Source organism: Neopsephotus bourkii, unplaced genomic scaffold, assembly GCF_033783945.1.
Source record: "Neopsephotus bourkii isolate Nb327-2 ecotype Australia unplaced genomic scaffold, CSIRO-AGI_Nbou_v1 NB_1139, whole genome shotgun sequence".
Lineage (NCBI taxonomy): Eukaryota > Metazoa > Chordata > Aves > Psittaciformes > Psittacidae > Neopsephotus > Neopsephotus bourkii.
In genome coordinates, this window is record NW_026901625.1 from 4,578,053 (window position 1) to 4,592,477 (window position 14,425).

The following is a 14,425-nucleotide window of genomic DNA, read 5'->3' on the forward strand; positions in this document are numbered from 1 at the left end:
TTCGTTTTCACAAGGTCAGAAGCGTCTCCTACGCTTCTGTGTTGTGTTGTGTTAGAGTTGCCTTGAAACTCCCCAAACTGCTCTTTGGCAACCTGTGCACAGAGCAGAGGGTGCCCGCGTCTCAGACAGGTGACATGGGCTCTATTAATACTCATCCAAATGTGCTGAAATGATACAAAAGTGGGCGCAGAAGTTGGCTCCGGAGCAGTAAAGCCTCCCCTGTCTGGCAGCGTGTGCTGTGTTTCACCCGTAGCTGTCAGTGTGTAAATGAGCAGGAATGTGAGGGAGCCTGTGGAATCACTGTCCTTTAATACTGGGGAACCTGTTGCTGTTGAAGACTGGCTCAGGATTCAGCAGGGCTTGTGAAATCAGTGTCCCAGATTGTTGCATCTGGTCAGTGAAATGGATCTGATTTGAATCCAGGCCAGGCTCAGGAAGAACGTTTTCTTAGCTCAAGATCTGGTAGATTAAGCATGGAGCGTAGCGACGGGGCCGGGAAAAGCAGCGCAGTCCAGGAATAACATCTGGGAATAATGTGTCTGTAAAGAATAATGCTTTAAGAGCACAAATCACAGGATGATAATTGAGATCATTGGGCTTCCTTCTTTGCTGGGCTGGTATTACTGGACTGAAGCATTTGGGACATGTAGAAGCTCACTTGCTGGTGGCTGTCACTGAACAAGGGGCAGCGGTATTTGTTCATTTTGGTCTGGAGTTCCAAAAATAAGTTATGAAGCAAAGAGCACAGGAACTTAGGGACTGACAGGTTGGGTACAGCTTCAGTTGGCAGAGCAGTGAACTTTGTAATGCACCAGCTTGTTCTTTTTTGGTATAGCAGATAGGTTATGCTGCGTTAGTAATCCCCAGTACAGCACGAATACACGTGTTATCAGATCAATAAGTAATCATATAGGCCCTAGTATGAGCTGGTTACTGAAAGCATTTCAACAAGCAAGAAGGAATGAATCTAAGGTGGGTAGAAGTGTGGTGGAAGTGGGATGACTTCATGGGTGCTTCCCAGCCAGGACTGATTGCGATCTCCTCAGAAGAGCCCATGTTATCTTCTTGATGTATGTAACATGAGGCTTGGCCACCAGAGTATCCTGAAGTGCATTAGACCCACTAGACCATGATCTCTGCAAGGTCAAACCTCTTGCCAAGCCACATACTGACAAGCAAGCTGCAACTGTAATTGTGTACCTAAAGAATGGTGTCTTGGGAGCTAAGGACGGGGTAACATTGCACACTGTAATGCTGAGGGCTTGATACTTGGAAGAGCTTTCAGATGAGTGAGTGGCCAAGAAGATGGGAGCTGTACAAGCAACTCTTCAGCAGCTTCACTGGAAGGGAGGTTGGCTTGGCTTTGACTGTAATAAAAACTTGGTTTCAGTGCCCTGTTGCTGTAGTAACAGTTTTTCATCTGCACATCTCCGACAACACCAAAGCCATGTTCTTGTGCACCCAAATAGAACAGACACCCGTTTGTTAAAGGTTTTGTTGTACGTGTGTCTCCCGAGTCTAGAAATCTGTATCAGGTGAAAATGCAGATTGTCAGGTTGGAGAGGTTGCTGTGAGTTCCTTATCATTGTGCAGGTCCAAAATAGGTCTGATTTTTATATGCCTTGGCGAATGATACTGCCTGTGCTCAAGCATCAGCTGAGGGGTGGATAGGCTGAGGGTCCCCAAGGTGCTGCTTGACAAATTGCATGAGTGGAGCAGACATGGGGATGTTTTTATGACTTCTCTTAGTATTAGACCCAAAATGTGGTGAGATACCAGGGGCAGATGGTGGTGACACCTGCTCTGGTTTAATGCTTGTGAAACCAAGTGGCTGTGCAGTGAGGAAGGAAACCCCACATTGCAGAGTTGACTTTGTGGAAGGGAAGATCGGGTATAAATCTTTGGTTAAAGAACTTTACTATTAAGTGAGGCTCACTGGGTACAAACAAGTGTCTTTTAGGCAATGGAAGTGGGAACACAGTCAGTTGACTGAATTTACCAGAGTCACCATCAGCTTCTGCAAAGTCTAAGACCAGTCTTACAGCTTGGGTTAGTTGGCTTGATGTGCCCAGTGCCCCCACATGTGCTGTGACATTCAGCACCAGTAAACCTGCACTTTCTCTTCATGGTCCGCTGTGACTAAGAGCTGTTGTGTACTTGCTGGGTGAGGAGCTGCCTTGGCTATATTGTGCTGTGAAGCTGTATTTTGAAAATAACCTTTTAAATTACAAGCGGTGCTTCCGAGCCTCCAGCTCGCGTCGTGCTCCTTGTTGGGAGCATCAGGTGCAGCACAAACCCACACCACGGGCCAGTGTCTGCTCCCTGCCTTGTGGCTTCAGTTATGCTTTACCTCAGTGCCTGCAAAATGCTTCTGGGTGAACATCAATCCCATCTTCTCAGTGATTAACTTAATTCATTGACTAGAGTGTATTTTTGGCAGTGGCTTTGTGTGTAATGCAGAAGCATTGAATCATAGAATGGTTAAGGGTTGGAAGCGACCTTCAAGATCATCTAGCTTCAACCCCAAACATGAACCTGGCCTTAAAACACTTCCAGGGATGGGGCATCCACAACTTCTGGAAGTGCTTAAGGAAAGGGAGACATTACCTAAGTGTGAGTGAACATTTATAAATCAAGAAAACCACTACCAGTAAATGTAACAAACTGGTGGTGGGAGTTGAATGGCTTTGGTGTTTGGAGGTGGTGGCAAGGGGGCATGAAATGTTTGCTCTTCCTCCTGAGCAACAGATGGAAGCGGAGAGTAAACGTTAATGAAAATTGAGTCTTAAGGGAAAAAGTTCTGGTGCTTCCAGTTGGGAAGGCGTCTCCCAATGGAACAGACAGTGCTTCTTTAAGGCATCTTTAAGGGCTGATTCACCAGTGATGACAGCAGAAAAGATTGTTTATCCTCTGCTTGCCCTTTGATTTACCTGCTGTTTCCCTTTTTGCCTGTTCCATAGAGACATGAGTTGCTCATGAAATAATTCTTGGGTTTCTGACACTTACAAGACTCTTGAAGTAGCTTGGTACTTGCTTTTGGTTGATTTTCAGGTGCTGGGCACTGGTAATTCAGAAGCTGCTTCATGAAAATCAGTACTTTGTGCAGTGATCCTGGATTAGAGGAGGCTGCAGCCTCTTTGGCAGTCCCAGTGTAAGCTATTCCTCCTCCTGAGCCAGAGCTGGAACACCACAGGCTTGTCTAGTCGCTCTTCGGAGCTTTCTGAAGCAGCATCCATGCTCTCCCTAACTGCAGCAGCCTAGAGATTGTTGGAAGAACCATTGAGGTGCCAACATGGGCCCAAAATCTGTGAGACAGAGGGGAGGAAAGAGAGCTCCTATGTAGATTGGTGTTTTTTCCAGCTGGGACAGAGCATGGAGCAAAGGGCTGGAACTGCAGTGGTGGCTGAAACAGCCTGGGTTTGTTTTACAGGGTAACTGAGGAGGACCTGACAGTCATTGCCCACACAGTGCTCCTATAGCAGCAGCTTCTAGAAGTTTCTTAATCACTGAAAGGTAAAAGCTAGCTTGTGCCTTGTGAGGATACAACACAACATCCATAAAATGACATGGAAACACTGCAGTGTTCAGGTACTCCATAAACAGTTACAGCTGTACTTCAAGGCAGTTTCACTTTTGCTCTTCTCATCAGTGATGACAGTGTCATACATCAAGATGTGTTTTTAACATTGGGTGGCTGCGTTGCCTAAAAATACCTGAATCCTGGGAAGAGAAGGTTATCTGGGGGGAGTCGTACCTTTCCACTGCGCTCTGCAAAGTGTCTTTCCAAAGGTATGCTTCTGCCAGTGAAAATAGAAGTTGCAAGCTGTTTGTACTGTATTTAATGCTGCTCATCAAGTGAGCAAATGAGACATATGACACTGTCAAAAATAGGGCTTGTCACTAGGGTAAGTGAAATGGGGCTTTTTTAGCTTTCACTTATCAATGGGAATACAGTAGTATGTACTCTGAATGAAGCGAGAGAGCTTGGAAGCTACCTACAGTACACCAGGAGCGTATAAGACACAGCTAGTTAAAATCTGAAGGGCTCTTTTACCAACCTAATGCTTTTATTTTCTTGCCTTTGGCTTACTCAGTCTCTTTCTTGGCTTGATGCTCTGTCCCTGTGGGTTAGTTTAATTGTCTGTCCCTCGCATCTCAGCTTCAAAACAATCTCCTAAGTGGGCAGAATTAACTCTAGACTAAACAAACTAACCTTGAACTGAGTTAGAGCCTGGGAGAAGCGCTGCTCCTGCAGCAGTTTGAGGAAGTGGGCCTTTGTTCTGGTAAGGAGCAGTTTCCCAACTGGTTAGTTGGGCTTCTGGGAGCTGAAGCCAACCACAGCATTGGGTGCTGGGAGGAAACCTCCACTGCTTTAGTAAGTGGATGGCTATTTTTTGTGATGGGAAGTGTGCATCTTCATTGTTTCCTTCCTCAGCCTCTGTTTATCCTATGTAGTGATTACATGAGTCAAGCGCTGTTGCTCCCCATAAACAGTGAGCAAGTGAACTGGTAGGATCTTCAGCTACAACTTCCTTTATGGCAGCAGGTAGAAGTGCTGCCGCTGGTCCCATAGTGCTGCCTGTGGAAAGGTTCTCATCCCCACAGCAGTGGTGCTGGGCAGGCCGGAGCTCTGGCTGGAAATCTCCTTTGGGAAGCGAAGGTATTTTAAGGAACGCTTTTTAGATTTCCCAAATACTGAAAGCTTTCTGACTTCTGCAAATAAAATTCTTGGGCCTGCATTAGAGGTGGAGACAAGCCTTTCGTGCTGCACACTTGTCTGAATTGACATGGGTTGATAAGATTGGAAGCCAGCTCGGCAGAAACTGAGGCATGAGCAATGAAAGCAATGCTTAAGGGTGGCTGCTTGCAGCGGTGTCCTGCAGCTCCTGCTGCTGGGGCTGAAACCTGCTGGGACATTAAGGCACTGTTCATATGCAGAACTCCCTCAGCTGTAACCTAGACAGAACTGCCCTCAGCCTGATGTTATTGTCACAGTTTAGAATGCCTCTTGCTTATTTTAACAGTGAGCATTAGGGGCTGGGAGCTGTTTCTGTTACAAACAGGTTTAGAGACTTAGAATTCAGATTAGATACTGTGGGGCTTGTGAGGCATCTTAAGTGCTTTGTGTTGTAATATATTGAGATAATAACTGGCTACTATTAAAATACAAGTCTTCTGAGTTGATATGCCAGCTCTCAGTTGGGGATTATTATATTCCATCAGTCACACAGGCCCGTCAGACTGCATGTTAGAGCAGTCTTTTTAAGAAGGTTTGAGAGGGAAATACGTAAGGAGTGGTATAAATCAGTATTGTTTTCTTCCTAACTTTTGAATACAAATGAGGGCAGGGAGCATTAAATACTCTGCAGTGGCTGCTTTGCTTTTTAAAGAGCTGTGCTTGTGCACAGGGCTGGGATAAGAAGTTGAAAGCAAGAGGAGCCCAGCCCCTTCCAGGGGGATGGAGGCTCCCCGCTCCAGTTGCAAGCTTTCCAAAGGAGTGAGCTGTTTGACCTGGTGATCTTGGTACAGCCCCAGCATGGTGAAGGTGCCCAGTACAAATCCTGGGGTCTGACCTGCAGTTTATTTTGGGCTGTCCTGCTGAAGGAGGTGCAGCAGCTGTCCCTGCCATCTCCTTTCTTGGGCTGCAGCAAACTGATCTGCACAGGAGGAGGTGCTCAGGGTGCCCCAGCCCAGAACTCAGTTTGTAAGAATCCCAAAGGACTTACCTGCTGGGGATTTGGGTGCCTGTTTTTACAGGGCTCGCTTCAGCATGGATGGATTTAAGAACAAACTCACAGGGAGTACAGTCCACACAGACCTATGCAGAGACATGGTTCAAGCTGCTGTCAACATCTTGCAAATGGAGGGTGATGTGGTCTGTCGGAGCTTCTGGAGCACGACTGTGTGATGGAGGTCCAGCCTGCACAGCTTGAAGTGCCAAATGTTATTTCCTCCCCTTGCTGCAGAGGTGCATCTCTTACTGTGCTGAAACAGAACCATCCTTAAATACTGAATCCTTAAAACATGTTTGGGGTTTTTTTCCAGAGGAAATTGGCTTTTCTGGATTCCCAAAGTGATTTCCTGCATTGCTGACAGCCGAATCCCCAGTCAGGCCTCCCTCCCCTCATCAAGCTCTTGATAGTCATGGACATCAAAATTCTTGATTCAGACACCTACACAGTTTCTCATGAGTGTACTCATTGCTACCAGTTACCTTGCAGAGTCTTCCAAATGACTCGTCTTTTAGAAAACACATCCATGTGCACTCTTGTTAAATATTTCCATGTTCAGGTTTTGGAAGCTCAGTCTCCTTCCAGCTTTAAGCTCTCAGCTTAAATATCCTTATGTGAAAACAGCTGAAAATTCACTAAAAGGTGTGACTGTTTTTAATGGTGTTTTTCACTGTAGCTTGTTTCCTGCAGCTGAATCAAACAGCCCGGTCCTAGCTGGTGAGAGCCTCCCCAGAAATGTTTCCATACTACTGTAAGCTGACCTTGCAGAGGGACACAGGCACTTTCAACGTTGCTTTTCCAGCGTTCAGCCTTGCTCAATAAATCTTTGTGAGATGCACAGAATGCAGAATGACCACCTGCCATTAGCTTTGTATGTGTCACTGCCTTTTCAGGGTAAAACTAAGCCGGGCCCCTCTCCGGTACTCTGAGCCAGGGCATTGATTTGCCACAGTGATTGCTCACCATCCATTTCTGGAATCTGTCTGAAGCCACCTCCTATTTATAATTTGTCATTCCTCACTGTCTTGGACAGCTCAGAGGATTTTATCACAAAGCTTTCTGCTTTTTTACCTCTGAAATCCTGTGATAGCAACAACTCATAGTATCAGACCTTGTCTAAACCCAGCTCCTGGTTTAACAAGAGGTGACTCCAACAGGGATTTAGTGAATGGGTAGGACTTTGTGTGTGGGCTCTGGTCTAACCTGGTTTATGCCTGTTTAGTTTGGACTTGTAAATACAATCCCATAACCCAAAGGGATGTAAACTGCAGGGCCTACACATGGAGCTGTGCTGAATTATCCGTACTGGTTTTGTGTCTGAGTTGATGCATCCTGAAGTTCTGCTGCAATGTTCTCATTCTGGGGTCAAGATATGAGACAGGGTTTTTCTTTTGGTTCCAGGATTTGAATTCATATGAATTATCAGCTTTATCCAAATCAACTACTAATTATGCATTGATCTTGTGAGACCCCACTTTTAGCACTCTGTGCAGTTCTGGTGTCCTCAGCATCAGAAGGATATGGAGCTGTTGGAGCAAGTCCAGAGGAAGCCATGAGGATGTTCAGAGGTTGGAGCACCTTCCATATGAAGACAGGCTTAGAAAGTTGGGACTGTTCAGCCTGGAGAAGAGAAGCTGCATGGAGACCTCAGAGCAACTTCCAGTGTCTGAAGGGGGCTACAAAGTGGGCAGAGATCCCACTCTGCCTGTTAGGAATGCTCTCAGAGGTGGTGTCAAAGGTGTACCATGCTTACTCGCCTATCATCCCACCCAGTCAGCTTGTCATTGTGGTGGGTAATCAAGTTAGGCAGGATTTGCCACTGGTAAATCCATGCCGGCTGTTCCCAGTCACCACCACCTCCTGCATGCGGCTGGAAATAGCTTTCAGGAAGATTTACTGCATAGCCTTTACAGGGACTGAGGTGGGATTGGCAGGCTCATAGTTCCCTGGATCCTTCTTACATGATGGTGGTGTTTGCAGGAGCCTCCCTGTATCACCATGACCTTAGAAAGATGACAGTGACTTTGCAGTGACATCAGCCAGCTCCATGTCTGCATCCCACCCGGTCCCAGAAGCAATCTGTGGACTCTTCATCAGGGACTGTAGTGATGGGGCAAGGGGTGGTGGATTTAAACTTAAACAGGGGAAGTTCAGGTTAGATATATGGAAGAGGCTCTTCGCTGTGAGGGTGCTGAGGCGCTGTCACAGGTTGCCCAAGGAGGTGGTAAATGCCCCATCCCTGGCAGTGTTCAGGGCTGGGTTGGACAGAGCCTTGGGTGACATGATCTGGTGTGAGGCATCCCTGCTCGTGGCAGGGGGTGGAACTGGATTATTTGAAGGTCCTTTCTAGCTCAAACCATTCTATGATTCCTTCCCCTTTATTCCCTGGGTTGGGGCTCTGGTGCCGCACAGTGTAGGACCAGCCTGCTTTTCCTGAAAGCTGGCCTTGTCCCTTAGAAGGACATGCCCATGTGCCCATTCAGCTGCAGCACTGCCCATTCTGCATGGAGCCTCAGTTTTACCTGTAGCTCTTTGCATTGACCATCAGACACTCCTGTGCACAGTGACCGAAACATTTCAGGGGGGTTCTCCTCGTGTCCTTATCTCCCTGATTTATTCTTTTCTCTTCTAAAAAATGGACGCTGTAAGGAGAGGTCCCTGCTGGGAAGGGAGCAGGAGAAGTTCTTTCTAGTTGGCTTGTCTCAACTTCTGTGGAGTCCAGTCTGGAGCCGTTGCTGTCATCTCATTCCTGAGATCCTTCCCTGCCTTTTGGTGCAAACTTGCACGATGACTTATCCAACGGTTCAGAGCTGCTCATCTGCCAGCAGTGGTTCAGTTTTAAGGCATGTTGTGACCTCTTTTCTTCAGGAGCAGACAGGCAGCGAGGAGTACTGCCAGGTGACATCCTCATGGGAGATGGTGATTGTGGATTTCTGTTTCTTACTGTCACTTTGGTAAGTGCTTCTTCCCCATCTTGCAGTACAGGCATCAGTGGCTCTTAGGGCTAAGGGTATTCTCTTACCTTTCTTGGCTGCCTGAATTGTATTAACAATTGTCTTCCAGTTGCTGAGGAAAGCTGCTTGCTGCTCCCTGTGCGGACTGGCTGGCGCTGTAGGAAATGCTATAAAGCACCTGAACTGTCATTTTTGGCTTGGGAGTCCCCTTCGGTGGAGCCCTTTTTAATTCCAGTCCAACTACCAACTTAATCCCTGCTGACTTCAAATACCAAGTGTTGCTCAGTGCCATCTGAGTGCAGGTGCTGCAGCCAAATAGAATTTACACAAACTTCTGCGGATCCTATCTGTGGAACTGGGGGAATTTCAGTCAAGAGAATTGAAAAGTGATGATTTAGTGGAATTCAAATCTTAATTATTTCAATATTGAAAGAATGATACATTGTTCCTTGTGACATATCATCTTTTACATGGGGTGACCTCTGTGCTTTCTCCTCCCTATCATAAATCACTCTAATAGGTACATGCTGTATTCAGGGAGCACACAGTATCGTGGGGGTTTTGAGGGGAGAAGTGGGAGAGTCTGAGACTTGGATACAGCTCAACTAAAGAGTTTCAAATGACAAATCTGCCCCAGTTCTGCCACTGTGTGCTGAACAGTTTGTATTGCTTCTCTGCACTAGTGCCTGCATTGCCTTCAGTCTTCTCCTCTGCAAAGATTTCTTCAAGTCAAAACTCAGCTTTCTGAGCTTTACCAAGCTGCAGCATTGACAGAAGAGGTTCCAGAACTGCTCAAGCAAATGCAAAGTGTTGGGTCTTCAGCACCAGTTGGTATTTGTTCAGCAGGAACCGGCACGTGCAGTCTCTAAGCTATTACCCATTGTGTGTAACACATCACTTAAAACAAACCCATTACCAGAGGACCAGCCGTGTTGATGGGAAGTGACAGTCCTCCATGTGGTGCTCATTTCTGTAAGGGACTCCAAATGATAAACCCAAAGGAGTCAACAAGCATGTGGAGAGAAGAAATCTGGTTGAGGTGGTACATTTGGGTTTTCAAAACGCTTGTGATAAGGTTCCTTTATGGAAGCCCTAAGAAACAAAGCTGTTGGGAAATAAAAAACCATCTTATCATTGATTAATTACTGTCTGAAAGAGTGAAATCAAAGGTTCTGAATGAAAGCTCAGTTTAAAGGGGATGGGGACTTATCCTGGAGCTTGTGCTGCTCTGCAGCCCTGTGTATGAGACGGGAAGGGGAACAGAGAGGGAGGAAGCAGTTGTTGATGGTGCTGTGTATTCAGGGTAATAAAATTAAAGCTGGCAGGGAAGGGTTTCAATTTCCAACAAAATTTGGTCAGTAAATGGGAAGTACTGTTTATGGGGAAACGGTGGATTCCAGCTGATACAGGCTGGAAGGGTTTTCTGGGTATTTAATGTGATAGCATGGAAGCACTGCAGTGGGTAAAAGAGCTAAATCAGAGATTCAGAACTGTTAAGGAAGGAATAACTAAACTAGAATTCATAAAGCCAGATGGATCATGCGTCCATCTGTAGATTGGCGTGTGCAGAACTCTTTCTACCATCTCAGTCAAATGAAGTCAATAGAAAGAGATGGGAAATAACAGCAGCGTGATGGAACTCATGGAGTAGCTTTCATTCCAGGAAAGATCAAAACTGTCCACAATTCCTCCTGTCCGGTCAAAAGCCACAGGCACAGAATTAAGTGCTTGTAAGTTAAGCTCCAGGTTGCCAGGCTCCGGGCTGGTGTGGCAGGAAGATTGTTTCTGCACTATAAAGAACAATTAAAATGGTATTATTTAATACAGATTAGAGTCAAGAAGAGAAAAAAGTAGGGTGGAATTTATAAGGCCAAAAACCTTCTCAAATATTAAAGCAGTAGTTCTAAAATTAAAGTGATTTTTAGAAGGCTAACTAATACTTTATGGCATAAATGGTGGGCAGTTATGCTTTATAATTAATAGGCAATTTTATTGATTTTTTGGGGTTACTTGCTGCAGAAGCATCACATCCTCTACACTCAAAGAAAGAATAGAGATATGGATGGGCTGTCACCTTGCTAATGCATGAGGTTTTGAGCCTTTTTCTATTCCTGGCTTGCAGTAGCCTGAACCAATCTCTCTGACTGAGCCCAGTATCTACGTGTTCTTGCAAGGGATAGATTTCATCTTCACTTCATGGTTTGCACTGGCTTTTCTTTTCCTTCTCGGGTGGCTGACAAACAGGATTTGACCTTTGCAGCCCTAAATGGTTTGTCTTTTAAATTGATATCCCTCGAGTTATTCTGAACAAGCATTCCTCATGCTGAAGAAGATAAGTGGTAAATCTGCCTGTCTCTTGATGAGGGACTTCAGGACCATGCCAACCTGTATTGCCAGCAGAGCCAAGGTTATAACTTCAGAGCATATTGCAGGAGTTATTTTTGATCCCTTATTAATAGCTGCTCTAGAAGGAGCCCTGTTCTTATGGCCAAATACTGTCTTATAGCTAGTTTGAGTATTACTGGCTTGTCTTCAGTCTGCAACTCAGGCCACAAAACCCATTCCTTTCCATTTAGTTTAGGTCCTGTTAGTCTTTAAGAAACTTGTTCGATGTTGCAGAAAGTGCACAAGGAACAAAGAATTGATTGTAGTCGCTGGGAGGGAATCCATGTGCTGACACGATGCTTCCTGCAAATTGTGCTAGGCACTGAAAAATGCAAGTCCTGTCCAAAACAAGAACTGCTGCATTAGGGAAAACGAGGCATTTGAATGTAATCTGATTCCAGGGTTATTGAAATCCAGTGTTATGGTGATGAAACCGAGTCTTGGAGATCCGGGGTTACCTGTTGTTGCCTGGTTACTGTGACCACTTAGCCCTTCTCTGATCTAAAGACTCTTTCCTGCTCCTTTGGCTTCTTTGAGCAGTGCTCTGGTAGTTCTCCTTCCATTGTATGATGCTGGAGGCTGCATCTCTTCCTCTATGGTTTGTTTGGCCTTTTGTCACTTGCTCTCTCAGGTCCCAGGGCAGAGCCTTGCTGGCTCAGTGGGGAGAGCTCCAGTTCCAGAGTTCCAGGTGCTGGGAGAGGTGGCAGAAGACCCTCTGCTCCAGTCCTCTGCACTGGGGCACCACCAGGTTTATCAGAGCTCTTTCCAAAAGACAGTTCCTAATGAGTTCCTAAACCCCTTCATGGAGATCTCTCCTGCGCCTCCCTGGAGGCTGCTCCTCGCCTGGCAAGCTCAGCACTTGGGAAGTGCTTCTCAGTGTTTGACCTAAATCCACTTTCTTCTAAAGAAAAGCAAGCTCTTTGTTCTCCTCTGGTGGCAGCTGCTTTCAGAACAGCCTCCTCACTACGGGAAGACTGTTCTCCTCAAACTTTCTTTCTCCTTTTACTTAGGTCAAGTGGTTTTATTTCACTTATCCAACTAGTTGATGTCTTCTAAACATGCAGTGAGCCTCCTTGTTCTCTGGGTTCTTAGGAGGATGTTGCTTTCAAATTCAATGTGCTACTTCAGTGGAGATGACTCCAGCCCAAGAATAATTTTCTTCAGGGCCTTGCTAAGAGCAGTTTGATGTATTCCAGAATGAGATTTACTTGCTTCTTCAGCAGCACCCCACTGACTCATTCAGCTTTAGTTACCTGGTAGGGATGGAGACAAGGGGATGGTAAAGCAAAACTAGACATAATGGTATAAATCATTAATGTTATAACAACATATTGAGTAAATGGTGCCTTGGAAGATGATGCTGCCTGTGGCGTGGGAGCCAGCATGGTGCGGTGGCTGCTGTGGCAGAGATCTGGCAGGAGCAGAGTTGTCCTCACATGCATGAGACCTGCCTGTCTCGAGTAGGTATCTAGTCAGTGATCCATGCTGTTGCTGTGTCCGTTTGTCCTTGGTTTGCCTTCAGGTGTCTCCCACCTAAGGGTAGGAGGTTTCCTGGGCTGCTTTGTTGAAGGAACATTTGCTGGGAACACTCTGGATCTGCGTTCTGCTCCCCAGAGCTCTCCGCCTTCTCCACGTTGGTTTCATCTCCCACCAGCAGAACATGACCCCTGTTCCTACGCCTTTGTTGAACAGGAGGAACAGAGCTGGGCCTTGTTAGTCTGTGCTGAGGAGGCTTTCAGACACACAGGCTTTAAGCTCCTATGGTCCGCGCTGGTTCCAGTGCTTCCCAGAGTGGCCCGAGTCCCTCTGGAATGGTGCCGGGGGCCAAGGTTACAGCACAGCATGGAGCAGATGCAGAATGAGTGTCCGAGTTTTCCCAAACCTTTTACAACTTCTCCTCTTTTTCCGAGTTCTTCCATCTCCAGTTTGTTTGCCCCAAAGCATGGTTTATGTCTGAGGTGCCCTACAGCTGCTATAACCCATGTTTGTGATGCCCCAGAAATGCTTTTGGGAAATGGGGGAAGTTGTTTGTCTTGGTTTGGGTTTCTCAAGTGAAGCTTTTCCTCATTCATACCCCACTCATGTCTCCCACATCTTTTTTTAGTTGTGGAGACTAGAACTATGCTGGCCCATTACATAGGGGTCTAATGGTATTTTTGAGTCTGTTTTGTTCCATTCCAAATCATTTCTAGAATTTGCTTTGATTTCTGAGCTTGGGGCTGATATTTTCCTACAGCTATTCGGGATAATCCTAAGAGCTTGTTCCTGAATGCAGTAATAAGCTCAGACCCTTTCATTTTGTGACGTGATGTTAGGTGTATTTTTGCCTGTGATTCACTCCGCAGTTATCTGCATTGGGTTTCATCTGCCATTTTATCACCACTTGCTCAGTATTGTAAGGTTCTTCTTCAAGCTCATCCTTTTCTTCCCCCTCTTGAATAGTTTCCTCAGCAATCTGTATCACCTCACTAATCCCTTCCTTATTTTTTGGCCACAAAGTTGAGATTTAGCTCTTGAAATAAGCCCTGATGTGGCTGTGAATCAGTAGTGAGCAGAAAACCCAAGGGCCTGATGTCCTGCTTACTGTCCATGAGTCCACTGGAGGAGTCTCCTCTTTCCTTTCATTTGCATTCATGTTGAGGTGGTTCTGCTCATTGCCACTGTTTTCATCTCCTCCCCCTTAGTGCTAGATGGGCACTTCTTGGTTTGCAGGAGCTTATGGTACATCTCCTACAGGAGGTTGGTGGCCGTAGGGAAGAGCTGGTTTCTGTGAAAGCAATACTAACCCTGGAGTGACTTTGTTCCTTCATCTCTTGATAAAACAGTTTTTACCTGGGCCATGTGCACCATGAGCTATCTGTCTTGAGATAAGCAAGATGTCCAAGTCAGTGGTAATGCAGCAGCTGAAGCCTATCTCAGTCCTGCCTCTCCTGCTTCTCTTGTCATATGCTTTCCATACCAGTGTAAGTGCTTGTCTGGTCCCACTTAGAGCAAGCTTAGCTCCCAGATCTGTTCAGTATGAAAAGAGTGTCAGTGCCCCTTGCTGGGGCAGAGGGTCTGGTGGCAGGTTGAAGATGGAGCAGGATGAAGGCAGCCCTTGTTTCAGGAGCAGAGCTGCTGTGAAACCCCACCATGAAAGATGCTAAAGCAAGCCTAAAGTGAGCAGCAGAGATTTCTGCCTTGGAGGACTGTAGGTAGGTAACACAAATCTCGCTTTTAGTTTGAGATTGGAGCTGAAATCATTTGTAGCTGGTTTGTGTCTGTGAGCAGTTAGGAGAAGACCCAGAGGGACTCCTCACATCGAGCAGTTTGCTGAGCATGGGGTGGCCCTGCCATGCCTCCCTACCCCATCTT

The 14,425-nt window shown here is 46.2% G+C and overlaps 2 protein-coding genes across 10 annotated transcripts in view; both read left to right on the forward strand.

Annotated features, from left to right (window-relative positions):
- Window positions 1-14,425, forward strand: part of IGFN1 (immunoglobulin like and fibronectin type III domain containing 1) — a 212,574-nt gene that overhangs the window by 169,868 nt on the left and 28,281 nt on the right. The gene's annotated exons all lie outside the window — the stretch shown is intronic.
- PPP1R12B (protein phosphatase 1 regulatory subunit 12B) overlaps window positions 1-14,425 on the forward strand; it is a 99,297-nt gene that overhangs the window by 751 nt on the left and 84,121 nt on the right. The gene's annotated exons all lie outside the window — the stretch shown is intronic.